Genomic DNA, 13,760 nt, shown 5'->3' with positions numbered 1-13,760 from the left:
CGTGTGTGAACATGTGTGTATGTGTGAGTGGATGTCTGTGAGAGGATGTGTGTGCACGTGGAAGTGTGAGTGTGTGCACATGTGCACTGACCTTTGTGGGGTTTCCAATCTCTTGGCCCCTCGACCTGCTAAGGGCTCCTCTGGGTCCCATTCCCCCTTATCCAGCTCGTAGCTGGTGGTCCGTGGAGCCAGCCTCCCTCCTTTGTCTCGTGGCCTCTGTCATGGAAAAGCTTCCACCGATGTCTGTCCCAGTGATGCCTCTGCTTCTCTGTCAATGTGGGCAGACGACGCTGTTGGCTAAAGAAGACCCCACGACCACGATGATCAGAGCTGCCAGAAATTCACTGTTACCAGCCACGCACGGAGGTCCCAGCAGTGCCGGTCACCGCTGTCCCCTCAGGGGCTATTTCTTGGGTCTCAGAGGTGATGGCGTTTCCGTCTCAGAGCAGAGTATCACAGCCCTCGCCCTGGCACACGGGACGACCGCCGTCTCCTGGAACGACAGAAGCCATGTCCCGTGCTGGGCCCGTCAACGCAGCCTTCCCAGGTCCTCCCCACACTGTCATCTCCTCTCTCAATGGTGCCCAACAGCTCTCTGCCAGCTCCTTCCATCGAGGAGGCCAGCTGGCCTCTTTCTCCATCTCGGACGTCCCCGCAGTGGCCCTGGTCCCCTCGAGGTGGCTGCCCTTCCTTCTCTTTCACGAGCAGACATCTGCCCTTGCTCTTTCCATTTCCAAAGGTGACTGAAGACGAGCAGGCTGCCCCTGGAGGCGGGATGTGGGGTGGACGTGCCCCATCTCCTGGCCCAGCCTGGCCTGTGTGTGACAGAGGCAGGGACACCGGCGGCTCCTTCTTACCCCTGCCTCCCTGTGAGAACGGCGGCTGTCACTTATTGGGGCCGCCAGGACAGCTGTTCTGTCCTCGGATGCAGGTGGTCGGGTTTCTGCACAGCGGGTGCGGGTGCTGGCTGGTGGCCTTCCCGCATCCCCGGGCTGGGCTTTCCTGCACGTCCTGTGATCCCCCCGTGTGCCTGTCACGACTGTAATCTGTGGAGTTTACTGTCCCTCCTCTCTGTGTCGGGTGTCGCCTGCCTCCATCCTCACGGCTGCATAACGAGCATCCCCCAGCCGAGGGCCGTGAAGCAGCAGCAACGATTCAGTCATGGCCTCTGCAGTTCCCGGGCTGCTTGGCTGGTGGAGCATGTCATCTCGGGGTTCCTCATGCAGTGGCGGTCACTGTGGCTGGGTCATCTCTGGCTTCTCTGCTCCCACGTCTGGAGGCTGAAGCTGGCTTTCACTTGCTGGTGCTGCTGGTGGGGACACGTGGCCTCCCCATGTGCCTGGGCTTCCTCGGAGCACAGTGGCTGGGCCAGGGCGTCTCCTGAGAGAGCCAGGCTCTCCCCTCTATGGCCTGGCCTCGGAGACACGCATCCTCGCTTCCTCAGATGCAGTCATGTGTTTGAGCCGAGGGGAATGAGGCTCCCTTCTGTTGGAAGTGGTGTCAAGGATTTTTGGACGTGTTTGAAACCACTGCAAAGTCCTTTAGGGACTGTCTGAGTTTGCTAGGGCGGCTTAAGTAACAGGAACCTATTCTCTCACCGGTCCAGAGGCCAGAGCCTGAAATCGACATGTGGGCATGGCTGCTTCCTTTTTAGGGGCTCAGCGCAGAAGCCGTTCCAGGCTCTGGCGTTCCCGGCATCCTCGGGGTTCCTTGGCTTGTAGCTGTACCTGTCCGATCTCTCCTCCCCCTTCTCACGGCCTTCTCCTCTGTGCATCTGGGTCCAAATGTCCCTCTGCTCTCAAGGCCACCAGTCTCTGGATTTAGGCTGCCTCCCACCCCCTCACTCCAGTATGACCTCACCTCAACTTGATTACATCTGCAAAGACCCTATTTTCAAACAATGGCACGTTCACAGGTTACGGGGGACATGACTTTTGGGAGCACTGTTGGCCCAGCACAAAGATGCTTTCCTGGTGCAAAGAGTTTGGTGCGATGCGGGAGGGGCATTCATGGAGCTGTAGGATTGGGGGAAACGGACAGAGGAGCCAGCACTGGGCAGCTCAGGAGTGACATCAACGAGCCCAGAGTTGCCGTCCCTCTGTGTGCGTCAGGACAGGCTGGTAACAAGCACCCCACATCCAGTGGTTCACACACACAGTCATACTTCTCTTTCACTCGAAGTTGCCTGCGGGTCAGGGCGAGGCTCCAGCCGCTTCTCCACCACGTGCCGGCTCCGTGCTCCACGCGCTGGATCTCGCAGCACCTCCACCAGTGTGTGCCCGCGGCTGCAGGGAAGCAGAAAGCAGAGAGCATCACACGCTGGTGTTGCGTGTCTTCTGCTTTTCTTTCAAGAGCCCAAGCAACTCCTGGCCACGTCTAACTTCGAGAGAGCCGGTAACTGAGATCTCCCTGTGCGGCTGGAGGGGAATCAGGAGAGAAATGTGTCCGGCTGCACCCACCGGCAGCAGGGAGCCGCACGCCCGTGCGCAGAAACAAGCAGGTAAGGGACGTGGGGATCCTCAGGACTTCTCTCCTCATGGACCCAGGCCTCTCACACGGCTGCATCTCTCACGGCCCTGCAGCGAGGGGTGGCCCTGTGGCTAAGTTTGCATTAACTGATGCGGGAACAGAAGACACGTGTGACCTTGGGCCTGGGGCATGCGTCCTCCGTGCTCTCCCTCCTTCCTTCTCGTTGGTGGAAACTGTGGCAACCCCAGGCGGGTGGGGAGCCGTGTGGTCTGCACAAAGTGCGGCCCTAGGACTGGCCCCAGTGACTGCTACCTCCGCGAGGAGAGGGGAGCAGGTGCCAGAAAGCAGATCAACTGAGTCTCCCAGCATGCTGTTCAGCTCAGGTAACGTTTTCTTTGTAAAATGAAACTTTCTTGACGAAGGAAGCAGTATGTTGATTCACACTGTGGTCAAGTGTCTTATCTAGTTTCAGACCAGCCACTGCGGGTAACGCTGCTCCAGGGGATGGTGGGACAACGGCCCGGAAGAAGATCCTGTCCCTGAGCCGTGCACGGGCCCACCCAGCCTGCTGGCCTGGGCACAGCCGTGTGAGAGCCGAGCCCCTTGTCTGCCAGCCCTGAGGTTCCAGGTCTGCTTGTCCCCTCACCGACGCTCACATCTAATGGGCGTCTCATGTGGGCAATGGATGGACCACGGGCACCAGTTGTTGTCACTTCCAAGTTACGCATTCAAACCAGGGTTCTTCTGCCTCTACGGTCTTCAGATTTTGGCAATATTCCTGTGCGGTTAAGAGTGTGGGCTCTGGGGTCAGTCCTGACTACTTGCTGGGACCCTGGGCACATTACCCAACCTGTGAGCCTCCGCTTCCCCATTGATTGGCCTGGTAATGGCGGGACTGCTACCTCACCAGGCTGTTAGGAAAAGCAAGTGAGAGGATGTAAGTGAAAGGCTCAGCAGAGTGCCTGGTGCAGAAGTGCTCGACCGAGGCTGTTATTTCCATCACTGCTACTGTGAATGCCACTAAAGAGGAACTGTCATCATGAAGGCCTCTCCATGAGGGAGAGTCTGCTGCAGTCTGGATTCCATGAGTGACTACAAACCTTTTAGTGCTGAGATGGAGGAGTGCAAATGAGGGTTTCCCAACATGCTCCTGAAGTTTTGAGTTAATGCTACTGTCTGAAACTCTTTACGTTTATATTCAGTCCAGAACCACGGGAAACTCTCCCCAAATACCACACCCTTTGAGTTAAGGGGAGACTTCCTAAATAAGCCATGCAATTCAGGGTGGAGAGACCCCTGGACCCCAGTGCAAACCTCTTAGGACTTAAGAAACAACCAAAAAGGTGCTAGACTGGACTTTAACATCCACGAAGTCTGCAAAATGCCCCCTGGCCTGTTAGTCGAGCAGCGGGGAGAGAAGGAGGGGGCAGTGGGCAGCTGGCCTCAGCCTCAGATTGTCCCCTGGGTGTGACCTGAGCAGCTGCCACAAAAGCAGACTGCCAGGGGTCACTGCGTCACTTCTGCTTGGTTTGGCCCCATTTCCAGCAATGAAAGTTCCATCAGAGTGAGCACTGCACTTGGCGAGGGGCGGAGTCGCTGTGGTGACATCTGTGTACAGGGGGCCTGGGGCTGCCGGCTCTGCTCCCGCCGTGGCCCTGGCACATTCTCTGCACAGGACCACGCTGGGCTTCAGGTTGTGCTCCGCAGGGTGGAGCCCGTCTGAGGATGATGTTTGCAGTCCTGACCCCAGGGAGGGAAAGCCTCGGTCCCTGCACGGGGTCAGGGTGTGCACAGAGCCCCTCCTGGGCTTTCTGGGCCTGGTGGAGATGGCTGTCCAAGGGAAGTCAGTGGCCATAGGGACCCGGCACCAGGGGGTTCCTCGGAGCCCCCCTAGAACTGCCTTGGGCCTGGCCGTGCAGCCCCTCATCCATCGCTATCAGCTCGAGGGAAACGCCCCTAAAATTCCTTTCCTCCTTGTCGTTGTTGCTTTTGGGGACCCCCCCCAACATTCCAGCTTTGATGTCTGGGGAGGGTGTGTGTGTGTCATAGCTGTTGCCACGCCCCGTATTTCAGGGGTTCTCAGGGTGGGGCATGCCGCAGACGCCCCAGAAGTTTGTTGGAGTGTCCATCACCCTGCCTGCCCCCTGAGTGGGCCATTCGGGAGGTCTGGGCACCGAGAATTTGCGTTTCTGACAAGTTCAGGTGAAGGGGGCCTGAGGGGTGCTGTCCTATATGGACAAACCCTGTGTGTCAGGGCCGGGAGCACCTGCAGCCGCACCCCAGCTTGCATCCCTCGGAACCCCAATTTACGGTCCCTGACTAAGGGTCTGTGGTCAAATAAGTTTGAGGTCCGTGGCACCCCAAACCTCTCTCTGGGAGATCCAGGACACGCTCGGACAGAATGAAAGCCCTGACCCACCCTGCAGTAAAGCCCCAGGCTGGCGTGACCCGACCCGCATTTCCCAAACCCGTGGGAAAACGCAACACCCCCGTTCCATCACCCCTTCCACCCTGTGTAGGGTCCCATCAGGTACTAGTTTGAGAACCAGAGCTTGCCGTGTCCCCAGGTGGCTGCTGCCGCCGTTTGCAGGTGGGGAGGAGCCTCTTATCCATGTGTCGCCCGCAGATCCACAGCCGAATCAGACTGTGTGAGTTTGCATTCGCGCCAGCCGGACCGGCCCGCCCTCATCAGACTGCACCTTGATCAAAGGCCTGCTGATCCAGGACCACCAACAAGAGCAGACCAGTCAGCGCGTTGCTGACAGCCGCCCTGCAGAGGACGTGGGTGCCGCCTGCATCCCCTGAATCCAGTTGTGAGGAAACACTGGACAAACCCAAGTCCTGGGAGAGCCTACAAGACGAGGGGCCCAACCTCTTGGATGCTGTGTCAAAAAGCGCCCGCGTCGCAAACAGGCTCAGGAATCACTTCAGGTTGAAGGAGATGGAAGATGAAGGCCGGATGCGCCACGACCCTGGGCTTCCTCACTGCGAAGGTCATCACGGGGACAGTCGACAAAATCGCGCCACGGTCTGTAGGTCAGATGGTAGCTGCGCCTCTACCAATGTTAGTTTCCTGACTTGATTTTACTGTGATTTATGGATTGAGGAGAATATCCTATTTCTGGGAACTAGACGCTGCAGTATATCGTGGTCAAGAGGCAGCACACTCGAGTTACTGTCAAATGGTTCAGAGAAACACGCATGGGTGTGAGGAAGCGAGAAGACGATAAGAGTTCAGTGGACGGGGGCCGGGGAACGGCGCGCAGGAATGCTTTCTCTGCTGGTCCTGCAACCGTCCTATGTTGGGAGTTTCGTCACAATTAAAAATTTTAAAAGACCTCCGAAAGCCAGGGAGTGAAGACAGAAGCTTCCACCCGCTCCACTAGGACAGGCCAGCAGGGCGCTCGGCCCCACCCGGTCAGCGGGGGCCGGCACCGTCCCCGTGGCTGCCCTCTCCCCACTGGCGTGGGTCAGCCCACAGCCGCAGGGAGGGAGAGACTGACGTTGGTGGAAAGAAGCTCCAGTCTGAGCAGGTGAGGTGGCAGTCCACGCTGCCCGGGTAGAGCTGGGACTGGGGACCAGGGGGCATGGGAGAGCAGCGTCCGCCGGGACACCCGAGACCCGTGCGAATGTGAAGCCCTATTCTGTGCGACAAGGGGAGAGGGGACTAGCAGCCTGCACCCTGCCCTCTCAGATTCAGAGGTCATTTAGGAAATGGCCACAGCCTTGATGAGTCTCGAGGTTATGTATCCAGTCCAGATGTCCCACATCTGCCACTGCCCAGCGGTGACTCCCCAGGTGCCCCAAACCTGTGATGGTCCAGAACAGAGCCTCGCACGGCCCCTGGCTTGCAGTTCATCCTTCGGTCCTCAGCCTGGGCTGTGCTGCCCCCGACACGGTCCCCTGTGATGTGCCCCTGCCCCACCCGTGCCGCCCACACCTCTTGGCCTGGCTTGAGTCTGCTGTCCTCTGGGCCGGGTTCTCTCGCAGCGCATTACACACCCGCAGGCACACGAGCACCACCCTGACCTTGTTAACATGCGGACTCTCGGTCCGTAGGGCCGGGGCAGGGCCTGAGGCTCTGCATTTCTGACAAACTCCCAGGGAAGCCGATGCTGAGGTCCGGGGACACCCTGAGCAGCAGGGGCCTGTGGGTCCATCGGGTGGCGCTGCGTCAGGCAGAGATGAGGGGCTGTCACCGCTATGGCCACCGAGAGTGCGATCATGGATGGAGGTGGAGGAATTGGGCGCACCCGCTGGCGGAGCCACCCTTGCCTGGGACGGACGCCTTGTGGAGCACCGTCTGTGTCCAAGATGGGCAGTATTTTGGAGAAAGTTGCCCTGTAGGTCCCTTCAAGTTTAAATATGCCTGTGAGTCTGTAAGAAAAAATAATCCATCTGCCTTCTATTGTGTGTCTGATGTGAGGAGGTCAGAAGAGCAGAGGGCATGCGGGGCCCCAGGGCATTCCTAACTGGGAAGGAAGGTAGGCAGGCAAGCCGCCGGGGCTGCCTGCGCTCGCTGGGCGCTGCAGGGGTTGTATCTCCGGCAGCTCAGCAGTCGGCCCAGGTTCCACCCTCGGGTGGCCCAGGTCATGAGCTCTATGTGAGGTCTGCCAGAGGCTGCTGAATCCCAGCTCCGTCATTAGCTGTGTGACCTTGGGCACGTCGTTGGTCTCCTGAAACTAGTCTGTAGATTGGGCAGGAGTGTCCCCCTGGCACGGACGCCCGGGTGGTGGTTCTGTTCTCCCCGTTGTTGGCACTTCGCACTGCCCGTCTCCGTGGGTAGCAAGCCCTGCAGAAGGAAGACACTTGCCCCCGCCTGGCTCCTCAGGGCTGCCCGTCGATGGCAGGGCGGTGGGAGCTCATTGCCGCCAGGGCGGCTGCTCCTGGGCATTGACAGCTGCCTGTGACTGTGCTGCGGGCTCCCTGGAAACATGGGGCGGGGACTCGGGGCACGGAAGGATGTGGATCCAGCTGTGAAGAGACTGCTTTCCGGAGCTGGAAGCTATATCCTCTTTGACCACAAGATGGCACCCCGCAATCACGATCCCCGGGACAGGCACCATCAGGCAGGGGCTCCCAAGGAGAGCCAAACACTTTTTTGAAATCTTTTCACGTAGATGATCTCCTTATCCTTCGTGGACGAAATGGTTTGTCCCAAAAGCTCTAAAAAGGGTTTTACAGAGAAGTTCATCTCACTCCTCTTGGTGACGAGCGAGCTCCAGAGCCAGCCAGTCTGGGTTCAAATCCCAGCTTTGTCACTTCCTGGCTGTGTGACCTCTGGGAAGTTGCTTAACTTCTCTGTGCCAAAGTTTCCTCATGTGACAACAGTAGCTACCTAACAGGTGAGTATGAGGATTAAGTGATGTTTTTAAAGTGCTCGGAATAGAACAGGGCTCGTAGCGAGCCCTCTAAAAGTCTGGTAAATAAAATCATAATTCCAATTTCACTAATAATAGTGTATTCAGGAGCTCCTTGTTCTTCCAAATGGGTGAAATTCAACACTGAAAATTGAGTTGCACCTACAAGAGTCGCAAAAACAGGCTGAGTACACTTAAATATTTTGAATTTTAGAATTCCTGATGTATTTTGTCAACAATGGAAACAATTCTCATAATTTATTGCGGTAATTCATTTCTGGAAAATAAATATTTTTGCCAAAAAGGGAGTGAAAGATAACTTTATCCGCTGCTACTTGCTAAAATGAGCATCCTGGTGGACTGCGCGTCTATCAAAGGGCGCATCCCCGGGCATGTGGCCACTGGCCCCTCGTGCCTCTGATGTGTGTCACCTGAGACCCCATCCCAGTCGGTCCAGAGCTGAGCTCGGGGCGCAGCATGACCGTGTCCCCGAGGCTGGGACAGGCTGGCTCACGGCAGCATGATGGCTCGGAGTCAGAGACCGCGCTCGGCCTCTCGTGGAAGCACGGCCCGCTGGCGTCCGGCTTCTTGCTCCGTTGCCGTCTGGTCAGAGGGCGCCTGGCTCGACACTGAAGCAGGAGTCCGCTCAACGACGTCCGCGCTGAGCTTACTACACACGGGAAGTCCGAATTTGGATTGTATAAAATTGATATGCAGAATGTTTAATTGGGGAAAAGTATAGTGAAGAAAATAAAAAATCATGGATTAGGTCCTGTGACTTCAAGACACAGCCGTCCTTTCTGATGGTCATGCGCTGTAAACGCTCTGGCACGATCAGAGACACATACACTTGCTCCTCGCTTTTCCACATTGCATCGTGAGGCTTTACCATGAAATACTCTTCCAAACATTTTTTATGGCTGCTTAATGTTTCCTTTATGGCTGTGCCATGATTAGCGCTCGTCCCTCTTGTGGTTTCAGATTTTCGCTATTAGAAGAGCCATGGCAATAAACGTTTCCTTGCAATATGCATTTCTGGATGCGCCTCCTTAGGAGAACTTAAGGCGAGTAGATTTAATGGGACAACAGCCCGCACTCTTTCTCCCTGACACTTTCTTTCTGCCGTGCACTCACACTTTTTGCTACAGGTCAGAGTTCAGTAAGCAGCAAAAGCTCGGCACTTCGAGCCCTGCCTGCTAACCGCAGCTCCGAGAACCTGCTGCCTTTCCCGGGCGCGTCCACGCACTTCCAATATCTTTCTGAGCATGGGGTGGGGGGGCATTCAGTCCAGAAGGTCTGCAATTCTGTTCACGTATCATATGCTGTGTGTTCACGTCTTGGGGACGGCGACCACAGTAGCCGCACTTCCTGTGTGCTCTTAGAAAAGACAGTTCGCCCCAGACTCGAGTGCCTGCAGGGCCAGGCAGGGCCACCTGTGCCAGCAGGCCCAAGGTGACATTTGGGGCTCATCTAGGGTGACATGGAAAGTGCATGCCGCCCACTCCCACCCACACAAACAAACAAGTCAGAGCTGGATTTTTAGTGGTTTCAGAACACTGCCACCAAAAGAAACCTGAATGTGGGCCGAATGGTGACCAGGCGTGACCTTCAGAAACTCCCCGTGGGCTTCGGGAAGGGCAAAGGGCAGCTCTCCGCTGTGTGGGGGAACCCGAGGCTCAGGAGACCCAGGCATGTGGCCAGGCAGGGGGCACCACTTCTGCGGCTTCTCGGGTTTCCAGCTACAGCGAGAGCTGCTGTGTCACTGGCCATGGCTGTGACGCGGGTCACAAATCATTTCTTACTCAGGATACAGAAAGTACCAAGTGCGTGGAGGTCCTCTGCTGACGCCCCATCTGTTTCAGGGATTTCACTGAGCTGAGGGGACCCTCTCACATGCTATCTAATCGCTCTCCGGGGAATAACTGCTCCTTCCAGAAAGCCCCCTGCCTCGACGGACCACAGACGTCCGGCTGGTGGGGCTTTCCCTTTCTGTGTTTCCTGTTTCCTGTCTCAGCTGCCATCCGAAGCCTCCCCATCTACAGACCTCACATCTCACCTGGGTGTGTGTGTGTGTGTGTGTGTGTGTGTGCCTGCACAACTCCCCGGGCGTGGCAATGGGTGGGGGGCATCCTACTGTGGCCCATGGCTGCTGGCCCACATTTGACATATCAGAGAGGATGCTGCTAGTTTTAAGTAACAGGTGTGTGTCTTGCAAAGTTTCGGTTTCTTGTTTGAGTTAATGTAGTATTGTCACTGACTCATTGCTGTCCACCCCACCAGCCACAAGGCTTTTGGAAAACTCCTCTTGAAACCCAAGGAGACCGATCCCGCCTGGAGAAGGGGCTGACGGGGTGGGGGTGGGGCGGGGGAGTGAGCCATGCGGGGACTGTTAGCACAGGGGCGACCCAGACTGCCCCAAGGGCCCTGTGCCGACGAGGAGATGCCGTGCTGGCCCTGCAGAACCGGGGACCCCAAGGAGGCTTGCCCTAAGGATGCTCATCTTTTAAGAGCCTGGCCCCTTTATTTTGCTTTTCAAACTTCAGTTTCTTTTCAAAGATTGCAAATGCAAAGGGCCACAGGGGACAGGCAGGTGACCTAAAGGAAGGAAGACGCTGGGTTCAGTGGCTCAAATGGGCCTGGCAGGGACTGCGGTGAACCGGAGAGCAGGGCCCAGTCTGGAGGTCCCGGTGCCCCCTCACTGAGGGTTAGTGTGGTGAGGGGGAGACCACAGGCACACAGCGGCCAAATCTTCCCACTTTCCAAGAGAAGCTGGAAATCCAGATTTTTGGGGAGACGTGAAAGCTGCCCATTGGAAAGGTGGCAGTGGCTTTGACTTCTCCTGAGACGTCCACATAGCGAAGGACTCAGCCTGCAGGCAGCAGGGACTCTGTGCTGCCGGCTGGCCCTGCAGCCTCTGGTGGCCGTCCTCACACGGGGAGTGAACCTGCTAGTTAACTGTCGTGTGTACCTGCTCTGAAAGGAAACAGTTTGAGAAATTGCAACGGAGTCTGTCTCATCAAGTTTACTGCTTACTCAAAGCCCGTTTCTTTCCACCCCCAAATCAGTGCTGACGCTCCAACATTTTAGTGAGGCCCTGAGAGTGACTGAGACGCGCGTTTCCAAGAATGTGTTAATAACAACAATTAAGCCCTCAACATTTCCAAAGGGTTTTTAAAGCAGAGCATCTCTGAGGATGTCCCTTTAATGAAGTGGCCATCACCCGCATTGTTAAGGTTGAGGGGAAGGTTTACGGGGTGCAGCCACAGGGCACTTGGGTGACATCACAGCCTCTGAGGACTTGGGGCTCCTGCAGGCGGAGACCCTGGCTGAACGCCCTCTGGACGCCCTACAGTGGGGGCAGGTGGGGCATCTGCAATGGTCAACCGCCTTCCTTCCACCTTGGGACAGGCCAGGAGGGTATCTGAAGGTAACCCAGGACGGGGATCCGGCACAGCCCACGCCCCCGGGGTAGTCTGACCCCACATGGGAGACGGGCGGTCCCAGAGCCAGGAGCCTCTGCATTTGTCTCAACTGCAAGGCCGTGGGGTGGTTTGGTGGAGGGCCAGCTTTGCCTCCATATAAAATGTTTCTTTCCAAATTGAGGTGAGGGCTTTGGGGCCATTCACACTGACCTAATAAACCCATGTGAAGCCATATCCTATGTCAGAAAGGTGGTTTTCCTGAAATTGAATACCTCAAAAACGCCGGCAAGTAGAATCGCCCCAGGGGGCTGTCAATCAGCCCTCTTCCTTCAGAGTGGCCTGGTGCCAACTGGGATCGCCGCGCCCTTCCCCCTCCCCGCGCAGTCAGGCCTGTCCGTGGCCTTCTTCTGGGAGGAGGGACTGAGGGCCGATTTCTAGCGTCATAAATGGGGGGCGGGCAGAAAGCGCTAAGACGTCAACTAAGTATTATTTGCAACGTTTCCTGGACAACTGGAACTAATACGTTTTAGGAAATGTTTAATGCTTTAAAAAAGAGCAATACCTAAGTCTCAATCACTTAAAAAGAAACATATCGTACCCAGTCAAGGCACATCATCATTTTATATACCAGCCAGCAAGCAAGAAAGGAAACAGTAACCAACAAACGCCGCCCCCGCCGGCGGAATCAGGTGGCGCCGCCTGCCGCAGCCGTCCTCGGCCCGCGCCACCGGGGGGCGCACGACGCCGCTCCCGCGCTCGGCCCTGTGCCGGCAAGTGCGTCTGCCTCCAAGTGCAGAGCAAACACTTCCCTTGGAGGAGCCCAGAAATACGTGTATGTCCCCCACCCACCGAAGTAGGCCTGAATGGGAAGACCAAATCCACCCGGCTGTTTTCTTACCCATCACCGCCCAGTCCTGCAGCCGAGCCTGGGCTTCCGGCGAATCCCCGGGGCCGTCCCACGGTCTGCCCAGTCTCCAAGACCTCACTTGGAAAAGGGGGTCCAGTGAAGCGCACCCCAGCACATGTTTCACTGTAGTGCAGAGAGATGCCGACACCAAAGGGATGCGCTCAGTGGGGAACCGTCTGAAAGCGCCGACTTGTAGGTCCAAGATGGTCACATCACAGCAACCTCTATTAAACTCTTTCAAGATCTCTTCCAGTTTCATTACCCTATTGCTGGAAAACAAGCTTTTTATATGTGCATATTTAAGTAATTAAAAATGTCAAAATAGCAGAAGAAATATGGACTCCTCTCCTTTAGTACTGGGTCGGAGTCTCCTTTCTCCCCTGCCCCCTCCCTGAGTGGTTTTTGCAGCCCTTATTCGGACTGTCACTAATGCGCCGCTTCGACGGGGCTCAGCGCACCCTGCAGGGGCCGCTCGTTGACCAGAGGGCCGGAGGCCAAGCCGTAGAGGCCAGTGGAAGTGAGGGGGGCAGCGGGAGGTCAGGATCTTCTGGCCGGCCTGTAGATGGCGCCCCTGGAAAGCGATTCTGCGCGGTGTTCCCAAGCTCCGGGGACAGTAGCCGCGGGGTCTCGGCGGAGTGTACCTGGCTGCGTAGACGGTGCAGCAGCACCATGTTCTTTCCAACTCGCGCGGCTGCTCTGCACGCGTGCGAGGACCGGGTGGGGCGGAATTACATGCAAACGTGCCGGGACGGCAGCGGGGCCGGTGCAGGGGGCGCGCACCGAGGGGCGCAGGAGCGGCACGCGGCCCCGATCCTCACGCGCGGCAGGGCCCTGCCCACCCCACCCGGCGGCAGGTGGACAGTGTCGCTATGAAGAGAAAGCCTCGATTGTCCCTCCTGCAAACTGCCACACGCCGGGCCTCCACTATTGTGCGTCCTCCATAGAAATGCAAACGAGCCGCGTGCGCCGGCCGCAATCTGCTCGCGCGCCCGGCGCCCCGCAGCGCTCGGCCACTGGCGGGGAGGTTGGCTCCGACCTTCCAGCACGGTGGGGTCGAGGCGTCGAGTGCGCAGGAGGCCTGGCGCGGCGCTCGGGGGCGGGCGTGTCAGCTGGAGGGGCCTGTGCTTCGGCTTTTTACAGGCTTAAAGCCAGTGCTGCACTTCTTACTTTAAATTCTGGCTTAAAAGCAACATTCTCACAAACTCCAAATTAAACGTAAAGAGAAAATAGAAAGGTGCCAACAAAAAGGAATGCAAAAGAAAATTCTTTGGATTCTTCAAAGGTGCATTTCACAAATCGCAGCGTCCTATCAGCAAGCAAGGTTTTTTTTCTTTTTTAAATTTTTTCCTTTTAAGGACTTAAAAAAAACAGAAAGGCGAGATGAAATCTGCAGGCACCAGTCTGCCTGGTAACACCCCGACAAAAGCGGCAGATTTGAGGCATTGTCATCCCCCGCGCCCCTCCCCACGTGGCCTTCTGGCACGAGCCGCGGGCCGCCGCCTCATTTGCATCAGAAAGCGGGCGTCGGCCAATGGGCGCGCAGCCTCGCGCCAGCTGGCGGCGCCGCGGGCCCGGCCTATATAAGGGCGCGCGGCGGCACCG

This window comes from Equus quagga, chromosome 6, assembly GCF_021613505.1.
Source record: "Equus quagga isolate Etosha38 chromosome 6, UCLA_HA_Equagga_1.0, whole genome shotgun sequence".
NCBI classification, from domain to species: Eukaryota; Metazoa; Chordata; class Mammalia; order Perissodactyla; family Equidae; genus Equus; species Equus quagga.
This window is presented reverse-complemented; position numbering follows the sequence as displayed.